Source organism: Sapajus apella, unplaced genomic scaffold, assembly GCF_009761245.1.
Source record: "Sapajus apella isolate SASKATOON/1434 unplaced genomic scaffold, GSC_monkey_1.0 scaffold71, whole genome shotgun sequence".
NCBI lineage: Eukaryota > Metazoa > Chordata > Mammalia > Primates > Cebidae > Sapajus > Sapajus apella.
Window position 1 is genome coordinate 908,309 of NW_022437011.1, and position 12,129 is coordinate 920,437.

General features: G+C 42.0%; 1 protein-coding gene across 1 annotated transcript in view; it reads right to left on the reverse strand.

The window, feature by feature from the left end:
* The window catches only part of SMIM3 (small integral membrane protein 3), a 39,605-nt gene extending 27,476 nt beyond the window's left edge, over nucleotides 1-12,129 (reverse strand). Inside the window, exon 1 of the mRNA XM_032250183.1 lies at nucleotides 11,193-12,129. The gene's annotated coding sequence lies outside the window, so the exon portion shown is untranslated. The remainder of the gene's footprint in view (nucleotides 1-11,192) is intronic.

The window sequence follows — 12,129 nt, forward strand, 5'->3', positions numbered from 1 at the left end:
GCTTGAACCCAGGAGGCAGAGGTTGCAGTGAGCCAAGATCACACCATTGCACTCCAGCCTGGGGGACACAGCGAGACTCCATCTCAAATAATAATAACAATAATAATAATAATAAATGACTATGTTGCTGGTTTAAAAAAAAAAAACCAAAGTGGCTATATCAGTAATAGAAAACATAGCTTTTTAAAACAAAAAAGGACTGGCACAGTGGTTCACGCCTGTAATCCCAGCATTTTAGGAGGCCAAGGCAGGTGGATCACTTGAGGTCAGGAGTTCGAGACTAGCCTGGCCAATATGGCAAAAGCCCATCTCTGCTAAAAATACAAAAATTGACTAGCCATGGTGGTGCTCACCTGTAATCCCAGTTACTCAAGTGACTAAGATACAAGAATTGCTTGAACCCGGGAGGTGAAGGTTGCAGCAAGCCAAGATTGCGCCATTGCACTCTAGCCTGGGTGACAGAATGAGACTCTGTCTCAAAAACAACAAAAACAAACATTACTAGAGATAAAGAGGCACATTTTGTGTTAAAGAGTTAATCCATCACGAAATTATAACAATTATAAATATATGCACTAACAAAAGAAAAAAATAACACGAAGATTGACAGAATTTAGGGAAGAAGTAGACAATTTAACGGTTGTCAAAGATCCCAATACCTAACTATCAATATTGTATAGAACAAACAGGCAGAGGATCAACAAGAAAGTAGAAGAACTGAACAATACCATATACACTCTAGACCTAAAACACATCTATAGAGCACTCTACCAAACAACAGAGTAATACATACTACATGCTCCTCTCACATGTACATAGAACACTATCGAGAATTGGACATATGCAAGGCCACAAAACAAACTGCAATAAATTTAAATAGACTGAACTCTTGCAAAGTATATTCTCCAATCATGATAAAGTGAAATTGGAAATCAAGAACAGAAAGAAATTTGGAGTATTAACAGATATAGGAAAATAAAACAACATGCTATCAGTGTATCAAAGAAGTAATCATAAAAAATATAAAGTACTTTAAGATGAATGAAAATGAAGACACAGCTATGGGATGTAGTTGAAACAGTATGTAGAGGAAAATTTACAACTATAAATGCCTGCATTAAAAAGGAAGACAGATCTCACATCAACAACCTAACCTACCAACTAAGATACTGGAAAAATAAGAGAAAACTAAATCAAAAGCAATTATAAAGAAGAAAATAATAAGGATTAGAATGCATGTCCACAAAATAGAGAAAAGGAAAACCAAGAAAACCAAAAGTTGATTTTTTTCTAAAAGATCAACAAAATTGACCAACTTTTAACCAGAACTAACAAGAAAGACTGACATCCAAATTACTAAAAGTAATTTATGAAATCAAAGTCAGAAATGGAATTGGAGCTATTACCACTGACCTTTCAGAAATAAAGTGAATTACAAGGAAATACTATTAATAACTCTTTGACAACCAGTTAACTAACTTAGAGGAAAGGGACAAATTCCTAGAAAAGACATGAACTACCAAACCTCACTCAAGAAGAAATAGAAAACCTGAATAGACTCACAACAAATGAAAAGATTAAACTGGTAATTGTTTTTAAAAGTCCAAGACCAGATGGCTTCACCAGTGAGTTTACTAAACATTTAAAGAAGAATTCATACCAATTCTTCACAAACACTTCCCAATGCATTTGGGAACCCAGAAAATCGGAGACAGGTCTCAGTTAATTTAGAAAGCTTATTTTGCCAAAATTGAGGAGGCGCCCATGACAGCCTCAGGAAGTCCTGATGATATGCACCCAAGGTGGTCAGGCATGGCTTGGTTTTATACATTTTAGGGAGACATGAGACACGCATCAATACAGGTAAGAAGTACATTCAGTCTGGAAAGGCAGGACAACTTGAAGCAAAGGCAGGAAAACTCAAAGCAGGATGGAGCTTCCGGGTCACAGGCGAGACACAAATGTTTTCATTTTTTGCATTTATTTTTAGCCTTCACAAGGTAGGCGATCAGATATGCATCTATGTCAATGAGAAGAGGGATACCTTTGTGGGGGTTTTTGTCATTGTTTTTGTTCTTGTTTTAAGACAGAGTCTCACTCTGTCACCCAGGCTGGAGTGCAGTGGCACGATCTTGGCTCACTGCAGCCCCCACGTCCTGGATTCAAGTATTCTTCTGTCTCAGCCTCCTGAGTAGCTAGGACTACAGATGCATGCCACCATGCTCAGCTAATTTTTTGGATTTTTAGTAGAGGCAGGGTTTCACTATTTGGCCAGGCTGACTTCAGGTGATCCACTCGCCTTGACCTCCCAAAGTGCTGGGATTACAGGCGTGAGCCACCAGACCTAGTGAGGGATAGCTTTGAATAGAATGGAAGGCAGGTTTGCATTAAGCAGTTTCCAGCTTTTTTCCTTAGTGATTTTGGGGGTCCAAGATATTTTTCTTTCACAGTATTATGCTGATACCAAAATAAGACAAAGATATCACAAGAAAAGAAAACTACAGACCAATATGTCTTATGAATATAGTCACAAAAATCTTCAACAAAATACTAACAAATTGAACCCGGAATTATATAAGGATTATAAAACATGACCAAGTAGGACTTATCCCAGGAATGCAAGGTTGGTATAACATCCAAAAATCGATATATCACATCAATAGAATAAAGGGGAAAAAATCAAAAGAATAAAGTTGGACTCTTGGAGTAAGTCTGCATAACCATACAATGAAATATTGCTTAGCAATAAAAAAAGTATTGATGTAGGCTTCAAGATAGATGGACCCGAAAAATAGTATGCTAAAGAGAAAGAAGCCAGTCACAAAGTACTGCATATTCAATTACTCAATCTATATGGAATATCCAAACCAAAACAGGCAAATCAACAGAGATAGATTAGTGCTTTCCTACCAGTAAGAGTGGTAAAGGGAATGTGGGGTGATGTCTAAAGACTATTGTATTTCTTTCTAGGGTAATAAAAATCTTATAAAATTGATTGTAGTCACGGTTGTGTAAACTTGTAAATGCTAAAAGCCATTGAATTGTACACTCTAAATGAATTAATTGTATAATATGTGAACTATTTCTCAATCTAGTTGAGAATATCTTTGAAATGATGCTGGGTATGGAAAATTTAACCCTAGTTCCTTGTGATATCTCCAGAAGGAAGCTAATTGTCTGGCTGCAATAGTTGCTCAGAAACATATAGCTCTAGATTTACTGGCCATACAACAAGGCTTCTGTGCAAACGAATCAAGCCAAATATCCTCTAATGAAATCATTCATCTTTCTGATCATAATTTTTGAGACAGACTGATAAGAAAAATCATCCAGAAATTTGGAAATATCACCAAAAGGATGACTACATGTCCTACCAACATCACACTAGAGCATGACCTGTGTGCTCTAAAGAACTATCAGACTCCCAAAGGATACGGACCTTTGTTTGATTGACTATTTACCATTAATTGGGATTTAGACATTTTACAATTCCGTAAAGTTAGATGTTAACTTTAGAACATTTGATATGGTACAAATGGGCTTTTTGTTGTTTTGGCTTGTACCATCCAGCAGAAATACAATTGATTTCTGTCTCATAGAAAAGATAACCTCAAAGGTTATGATTTTATTGTCCTATAGGTCATTAACCAATTTTGCATCTAACCTATTAATTTTATTTTAGCATTCCTTGTCATCCTACTGGTTCCTTCATTAAACATCTATATAAAACTTTGATTCATGCTTTCTGTGTGTGTGTGTGTGTGTGTGTGTGTGTGTGTGATATTATATTTTTAACATTTTGAAGACTATACTTTTTTTTTTGTAGTGATGGGGTTTTGTCATGTTGCCCAGGCTGGTCTCGAACTCCTGGGCTCAAGCGAACCACCTGCTCTGGCCTCCCAAAGTGCTGGGAATACAGGCGTGAGCCACCACTCCCAGCTTAAAGACTATACTTTGACAAACTATTTGAAGATAACACGATGCTGAAACACATTTCAGAGTTCTTAAACTCATACCACTCTTCCGAACTGCCAAGAATTCGCAAGAAAAAGGAGGTAATGCAAGATCACGTAGTTCAGAATTTTTGAAAACTGAGTTTGAATCCTGGTTCTGGCACTTACTGTGACCTTGATGCAGTATTTAATGTCTATGAGACTCTGTTTTCCCTTCTACAAAATGTGAATGCTAATGCCTACCTTAAGGGGCTTTAATGAGGATGAAATAGAATGAAGTGAAATCATGAATGTGAAAGAGCATATGCTTGGTAAATATTACTTATTTGAAAAGACAGTATATATGAATGACATGCTCATATATAGGATTTTTTCCCTAGGCCCTACAGTAGAGCCTTCATACTATGTACATTTCTTTCCTTCCTGAATTTTCACTAAATTGAAACACTGCATGTCCAAAATTAAAGGGAAAAATTAAAAACAATCTAATCCAAATTCTCCCTTTTACAGATGAGGAAACTGAGGCTCAGGGAGGTTGAGTGACTTGCCAAGGCCATGAACTGACAATTGTCAGAGCCAAAGTATGAAGCCAGGACAGCCTGACTACTGAGCCTAAACTCTTTGCCACTCTGCACTAACAATTTTGAGTGGGGCCTGGTTTTATCACAGTCCTCCCTAAGTTCAAATTTCTGGTTACAGTATTTCTCTTTCTATCACCAGCACCTAGGTACAGAAAAAGTTGAATGAATGAATAAATGAATAATGATGAGAGGTCAAGTAAGACTCCTCTTTCCAGTTCTGAAGTTGTGCCGAAGGCAAAGCTGTAAGCTTGAAAAACTATTGTATTAACTCACAGAGTTCTTCAGAGAAACAGAACTGTGTGTGTGTGTGTGTGTGTGTGTGTGTGTGTGTGTGTGTGTGTGTGTGTGTGTGTGTGTGTGTGGAGAGAGAGAAAGAGAAACTGATTCTTTTTTTTTTTTTTTTTGAAACGGAGTTTCGCTCCTGTTGCCCAGGCTGGAGTGCAATGGCGCGATCTCGGCTCACCGCAACCTCCGCCTCCTGGGTTCAGGCAATTCTCCTGCCTCAGCCTCCTGAGTAGCTGGGATTACAGGCATGCGCCACCATGCCCAGCTAATTTTTTGTTATCTTTAGTAGAGACGGGGTTTCACTATGTTGACCAGGATGGTCTCGATCTCTTGACCTCGTGATCCACCCGCCTCGGCCTCCCAAAGTGCTGGGATTACAGGCGTGAGGCACCGCGCCCGGCCGAAACTGATTCTTAAGGAAGTGGCTTGCATGATTGTGAAGGCTAGCAAGTCCAAAATCTGCAGGGTAGCCCAGCAGGCTAGAAACCCAGGGAAGACTTGATGTTGCATCTTGAGTCTGAAAGCAGTTTGCTGGCAGAATTCCCTCTTCCCAGGGAAGGTCTATCTTTTTCTTAAGACCTTCAGTTGATTGGATGAGGTCCACCCACATTATGGAGGATAATCTTCTTTGCTCAAAGTTCAGTTTTTTGGGGGGCAGAGGGGGGCAGTGAGGACAGAGTCTTGCTCTGTCACTCAGGCTGGAGTGCAATGGCACTGTCACGCCTCACTGCAACCTCTGCCACCCGTGTTCAAGCAATTCTTTTGCCTCAGCCTCCCGGGTAGCTGGGATTACAGGTGTTAGCCACCATGCCTGCCTAATTTTTTTATTTTTAGTAGAAACAGGGTTTCATCATGTTGGCCAGAATGGTCTCGAACTCCTGACCTCAGGTGATCCACCCGCCTCGGCCTCCCAAAGTGACAGGATTATAACCATGAGCCACCGCACCCAGCCTTAAGAGGCAAGGTCTTGCTCTGTCACCCACGCTGGTGTGCAGTGGCACAATCATAGATCACTGCAGCCAAAAAAAGATAGAATTGTAAGAAAATAGGATGTTTAGTCTAGAGATGGGAGGACTCATGCAGACAATGGAGAATCTGAGCAAACCTCTGAAATATGCCTGGGGCAGAGGAAGCTGACGTAGAGTCGGAAAGTGTCAGCTGAGAAGCAGATCTCAGTTCATCCAGAGAAAGAATGTTTTGAAAGAGCTATCTGAAAATGGACAGAACAGGCTTTCTTGGGATGTCATGGGCTCCCTAACACTGGAGGTATGGAAGCAGAGAGATGTCACAGAAGGGGCTCATTGAGACAGTGGAAGACTGGGAGAAGGGGCAGGGAGTGTGTCACTGGCACAAGGTAAAGGTTCTGCACAGAATTAAACCATGGCTCCTAGTCCTGGCTCTGTCACTAGTTTACCATGTGATCTTGAGGAAGTTCCTTCCCCTTTCTAAATCTTCAGCCTCCAGAAGTGAAAAGAAGAGAGTTGAGTTAAATGTTCTCTGGAGTCACTTGTACCTCCAAAAATTTTTTAAAGCTAAGGCTCAAGGATCTTAAGATTACTACAGTTTTGAATTAAAAGCAATACCTGTGTGTGGGCGACCTGTTTTGTCTCACTGATGAATCTGTCCTGACTCAGACATTAGTTCCCTGCTTACAGGCCCCTAAACAGCTCAGTTCTTCCCAAAAGTCAGGCAATAAGCACCAGGGCTCCTGAAATTACTAGTCTCCCTCCCTTCCCTTTCTTCCTGAAAAAAATTCCTAAGGTTCTTTTTGTTCTATAAATCCTTGGCCAAAATGCCTTCTTACTGTTTGGGGGAAGCTCCACTCACTTGCTAACTCAAAAGAAATAACCAGCCTGGCGCGGTAGCTCACGCCTGTAATCCCAGCACTTCGGGAGGTAGAGGCGGGTGGATCACGAGGTCAGGAGTTCAAGACTCAGCCTGGCCAAGATGGTGAAACTCTGTCTCTACTAAAAATACAGAAATTAGCCGGGCGTGGTGGTGGGTGCCTGTAATCCCAGCTACTTGGGAGACTGAGGCAGAGAATTGCTTGAACCTGCGAGGCGGAGGCTGTAGTGAGCCAAGATTGTGCTGCTGCACTCTAGTCTGGGTGACAGAGCAAGACTCTGTCTCAAAAAAAAAAAAAAAAAAAAAGGAAATAAACTTCTAGACTGAAAATAAGATGCAGGAATTTTTATTTTAATTATAACTTTTGTATTATGGCTGAAATACTTCATTGAATTAATGATTAGGAAGGACGGTAAATGATGACATTTCTCAAACATGGAATCTGAGATAGAACAAGGTGCTAAGCAGACAGGGAGGAAGAAGAGGAAATGGAAGGATTCCATTTTATAGCTTTGAAGTGGTCTGATAGCCATATGGTCTCATTAGTGTGGTTATAATTATTTGAATCAATTCTCATGGCTTAATTCCAAAGTGTTCAATTATTACAGAGTCATGTAGCTAGAGATAATAGAATGTCTATTACCAGCAGATATCTCTGTTCAGTCAGCCTAATTTTTGAAGCAAACTTTGGTCTCAAATATATATATGCATTTGCCTATATTATATTTTTCAAAAAAGATCATTTACTTGAACAAAACATTTATTGGGAACATATTGCATAGCAAGGATTTTATAAGCGTTATACTACTATTCTAGGGTGAAAATGTTATTAACCCCTATTTTACACATCAGAAAACAGAGGCCCAAAGAGGATTGTTAACTTGTCTAAGGTTACCCAACCAGGAAGTAAAAGAACTGATTCTAAATGTCTTGCATCTGAATGACTCTTACTGAGTTAGGGCCTCTCTGTGACTCTTTTTCTCCTCACTGAAATGGAGTAATTCCTGACCTAGCTAAGGCACAGTGAGATGCACAGGCACAATGAGAACTGCAATGCACACTGCACAGTGCACAACCAGAATCAGACAATTAGCTACATGGTTACGAGAGAGGATAGGGACAGTAATTGTGAGAATAAAAGGGAAAAATTATCGTTTTGAAACCTATACAGTGCATCTATATTTAAGAGAGTATTAGTAAATTTTACTTATTAACTTTAAGCATGCATTCGTTTTATTTCTGCTTTCAGATTCACCCTCTGCACACTTCTCCATCCAGCCTTGTGAATAGGAAGTTCATCTGAATGTACCCTATCAGAGGGCCTGGTAGCAAACACTGCCAATCCCTGCAAAAATCTCTTGGGCCTTCTCCGCTTCAGTGTTTCACAGACTTCCAATTGCCAGTATCTGTATCTTTGTGTCTGAGAGCTTTTCCCAGAACCACAGAAGGTTGGTCTGTCAGTCCAAAAGTATCCAAGAATTAACCCTTTTCTCCAGGAGCAGCCCTCAGCCAAAGACATTAGGGGTATAAATACCCCAACTCCCTTACCCTTCAGTGGAATAATTCTGAGAGGTGTGTTTACATCGTTTCCAGAGTTTCTCTGTGCGACTAGGCTCCAGTCACTCATGACAGCTGGCTTAATAACACAATCATAACAGCTGCCTTCACTTCTTTATATCACTTCCTCAGTTCCCTACTGGTGTACCCTGAACCTCTAAACCTCTCAAATAAATGACTTGCATTTAAACCATTATCCCACAGTCTTTTTCTGAAGGAAACTAAGATAGATTTTCTTGATGTCTAACTTTCTGGTGAGCTCATCAAAGAGGGAAGCATCTGCAGGAGCTGAGGTGTTTTGCATTCTGCCCCCCCAACCCCTACCCCAGGGGCTGCAAGGCTGGCTCTGTGGCCCAATTCCTGTCAGGGGACCCTCTTCATACAGCTCTATTTGTCTCCAGAGTCCAGTAGCTGCTCCCACCCTTGCCTCTTCAGGTCTTAGGCCATAAATAGCACCCACCTTTACTATCCCCAAGGACTTCAGTATTCCTTTTCATTGCTCTCCCCACCACCCACAATTCCGCAAATAGTTCCTGTATTAAACTTTCTTCAAAGTATCTATTTCAGCCCACCATCTGTTTCCTGTTGGTACTGTGACTGATTCAGCTGGTTTGATGACTTTGGGTTTGACCTCAGAGAAGACAGTTCATTATGGGAACATGCAGGGAGCACAGGAAGCCGTGAATAGGATAGCGGACCTGGCAGAGATGGAAAGAGAAGTATACAGTGAGGCAGAGGTTCACTGTTACAGTGGTGGTAAGGAAAGAACAAAGTATCCCCAAACTTAGGAGCCTAAACTTTTATTATCTCACTGTTTCTGAGGGTCGGAGTCCAGGAGTTGCTTACCTGGGTGGTTCTAGCTCAGGGTCTCTCACAAGTTTACAGTCAGGCTGTCATCTGGGTCTGTGACCATCTCCATACTCAAGTGGAACTGGAGAATCCACCTCTGAGCTCACTTGCTGGTTACTGGCAGGCCTTCGTCCTCACCAGCTGTGGGCCAGAGGCTTCAGTTTCCTGCCACACGGGACTTGCTATGGGATTGCTCACAAAATGGCAGCTTGCTTCAAACATAAAGGGCATGTTGTGACAGAGAGAGAGGGGAGGGAGAGAGCTCTAACAAGAGAGGGCCCAACACAGAAGCCACAGTCTTTTATAATCTAGTCTCAGAAGTGTCATCACATCACTTCTGTCATATGCTGTTGGTCACACAGATCAACCCTGGTACACCAGGGTAGGAACACCAGAAGGCAGTGGCCACTGATGGCTAGCTTAGAGGCTCACTTCTACCAGCGCTCAAGAGTAATAAAACATCCCATTAAACTCTCAGATGACAGCTGAAAGTCTAAAAGAACTTCCCAGGAATAAATGGTAAGAGGGGCATAAAGGAAATCTCAATTGTCCAAACAATTTTTTTTTGAGATGGAGTTTCGCTCTTTGTTGTCCAGGCTGGAGTGCAGTGGCACAATCTCAGACAGCTCACTGCAACCTCCGCCTCCTGGATTCCAGCAATTCTCCTGTCTCAGCCTCCCGAGCAGGTGGGATTACAGGCGCCCGCCATCACACCTGGCTAATTATTGTATTTTTAGCAGAGACAGGTTTCACCATGTTGGCCAGGCTGTTCAACAATTTTTTTAAGAAGCCAACTTAGTGCTGCTCATAAGTAAAGCCGGAGAGCCAGTGTAACTTTAGACAAATGAATTCCTCTCTCTGAACCTGTTTTCTCACCTGTTAATGAAGGGATTGGACTATGCTCCATGGCCTAATAACCAATATTTCCATAGCACTGATAGCACTGACAGTGTGCTGCCCTCTATCCACTTTACTTGTATTAACGCATTTGACCTTCATAGCACAGGGAGAAGCTCCTGTGGAGAGCCCTTGGCCCCATTCTAAACAGGCTGGGCTCTCCCACATCCGCATCGCCTCAGCCTGAGCTGGACCACTGAAGATCTGATTAATGTGTTTAGCAGCTGACTGACTGGCTCTTTCTCTGGCCTCTTGTGAAATATGTCTTCCTCTGTGGTCATGACCATGCTTTGTGAGTTGGAACAAAATAAACAAGAGACTGAACAAGTTCGCTTCATTTCCTTCTCTTAAATATAAAAGTGTCTAGTCCTTTCCTGGATGTCTTTATTTTGACCTCAGAGAGAAGAAACAGTCTTGGTAATTTCTGAGGAAATAAACCCTCAGTGGCCGAATTTGGTCAAACTGAGAAAGGAACTGTCCACTGGCCCAACCAGGGCCTCCCTATTGCCTAACTTCAAGCTGTCCCCTCCCATATGGCAGTCTACGGGCATCAGGAAATCCCATAGGCTCTATCTTCAAAATACAGCCAGAATCCCTGGTCCATGGTACTATCTTCTTTTGCTTGGATCACTACTGCAATTTGCTAACTGTGCCCTGATTCTATCCTTGTCTCTCTACGGTCCATTTCCAAAATGATGTCAGGAGTGACCCTTGTAAAATGTACGTTAGATCACATCACTGCTCTGCTTGAAATCCTGCAATGGTTCCACATTCCCTTCAAAGAAAAACTCAACATCCTTTAAATGCCCTTTGAGATCCTACATGAGTGCACCCCCAGCTCCCATTACCTCTGGGACCTCAACCCCTAAACCTCTCCCCTCTGCTCACTCCCTAACAGTGATACAGGTCTCCTTGCTGCTCCTCACTTACGCCTTAGGGACCTTGTTTAGCTCCTTCTGAAAGGCTCCTTCCCCAGATAGCCACTGGGCTCTCGCTCAACCTCCTTCAAATCTTTGCTCAAAGCTTACCTTTTCAAGAGGGTTACCCTGACCATACAATTTAAAATTGCAACCTTCTTTTCTACCCCCATTTCCCGTTCTGCTTTCTAAAAGAAGGAATTGCTTAAAGGTGAAAAAGAAAAAAAATTGTTTTAGTTGCCAGCTTCCATATGGCAGCAAGTTCCAGACAGTTTAAAATAGCATTCATCCACTCGACAAACACTTATCGAGGGCTTGCTCTGTGCCGGGCACTGAGTTAGGCAGGAAGTCAGTCTTCAATTCTATTCTGCTCAATTCAGTGAGCAATACACTGGTGTTCTCCTAGAAGCAAGACTTGGGGTTGGGTGGTGAATTGTGCAAGAGGGAAGGTGAGAACATTCTTTGCTTGGCCAAATTTTAGTCAGGCTTCTGAATCTTCTGTAGCCCCATCTGTGCACTTCCTCGTAACAAAGTGGTTTTGGCAAAGAACTCTAAGTCAGTTTACTGAGAACTCTCCATGACTGGGTTCCTCAACCTCTACCATCCCCCAGGTGCTGCCTGATTACCCTGGCCTGTCCTCAGCAAGAATCCCGTTAAGACGAGTTTAGCCAGAATCCCCCTAACTCCTGATGGTTGCTCTTAGCAATTTTCCTTCCAGTGACCCCAAGGTGCTCCTTGGCTATACATTCCAACTGGCCCATGCTGTATTGGGAGTCGAGCCCAATCTCTCTCCTCTACTGCAAGACCCACTGTAGTGGTCCCTATGCTTATCACAATGGTCCGGATTAAAGTCTTCCTTCCTGTGCTTTAACAAGTATCTTTGAATAATTTTTTTTCTTTGCCAGCCAAATGTGAAAGCAGGAAACTTGGAACCAAGCCCTGAGTTCAAACCCTAGCTTCATCTCCTTCTGTCTTAAAATAAACGGAGTGGATTAGTTAATCTCTAAGGTCACTTCTGGCTTTACTGTTTCACGATTTCACCCTCATTTCACTGAGAGCTATAGCCCCTTGTTCAATGTGCGTGCCCAGAGGTGAGTGAGGACAAACATGCAGAAGAAAAAGAGATGAGTAGAATAGAGAGGCATGTGTTAGAGCTATTCAAAGGAAGAAGCCACCAAGGAAGCTCCCAGGTGTTTGGCTGGAGCAGTTAGGTGTGGGTAAGGGTATAGCTACTGTAGGAGCCAG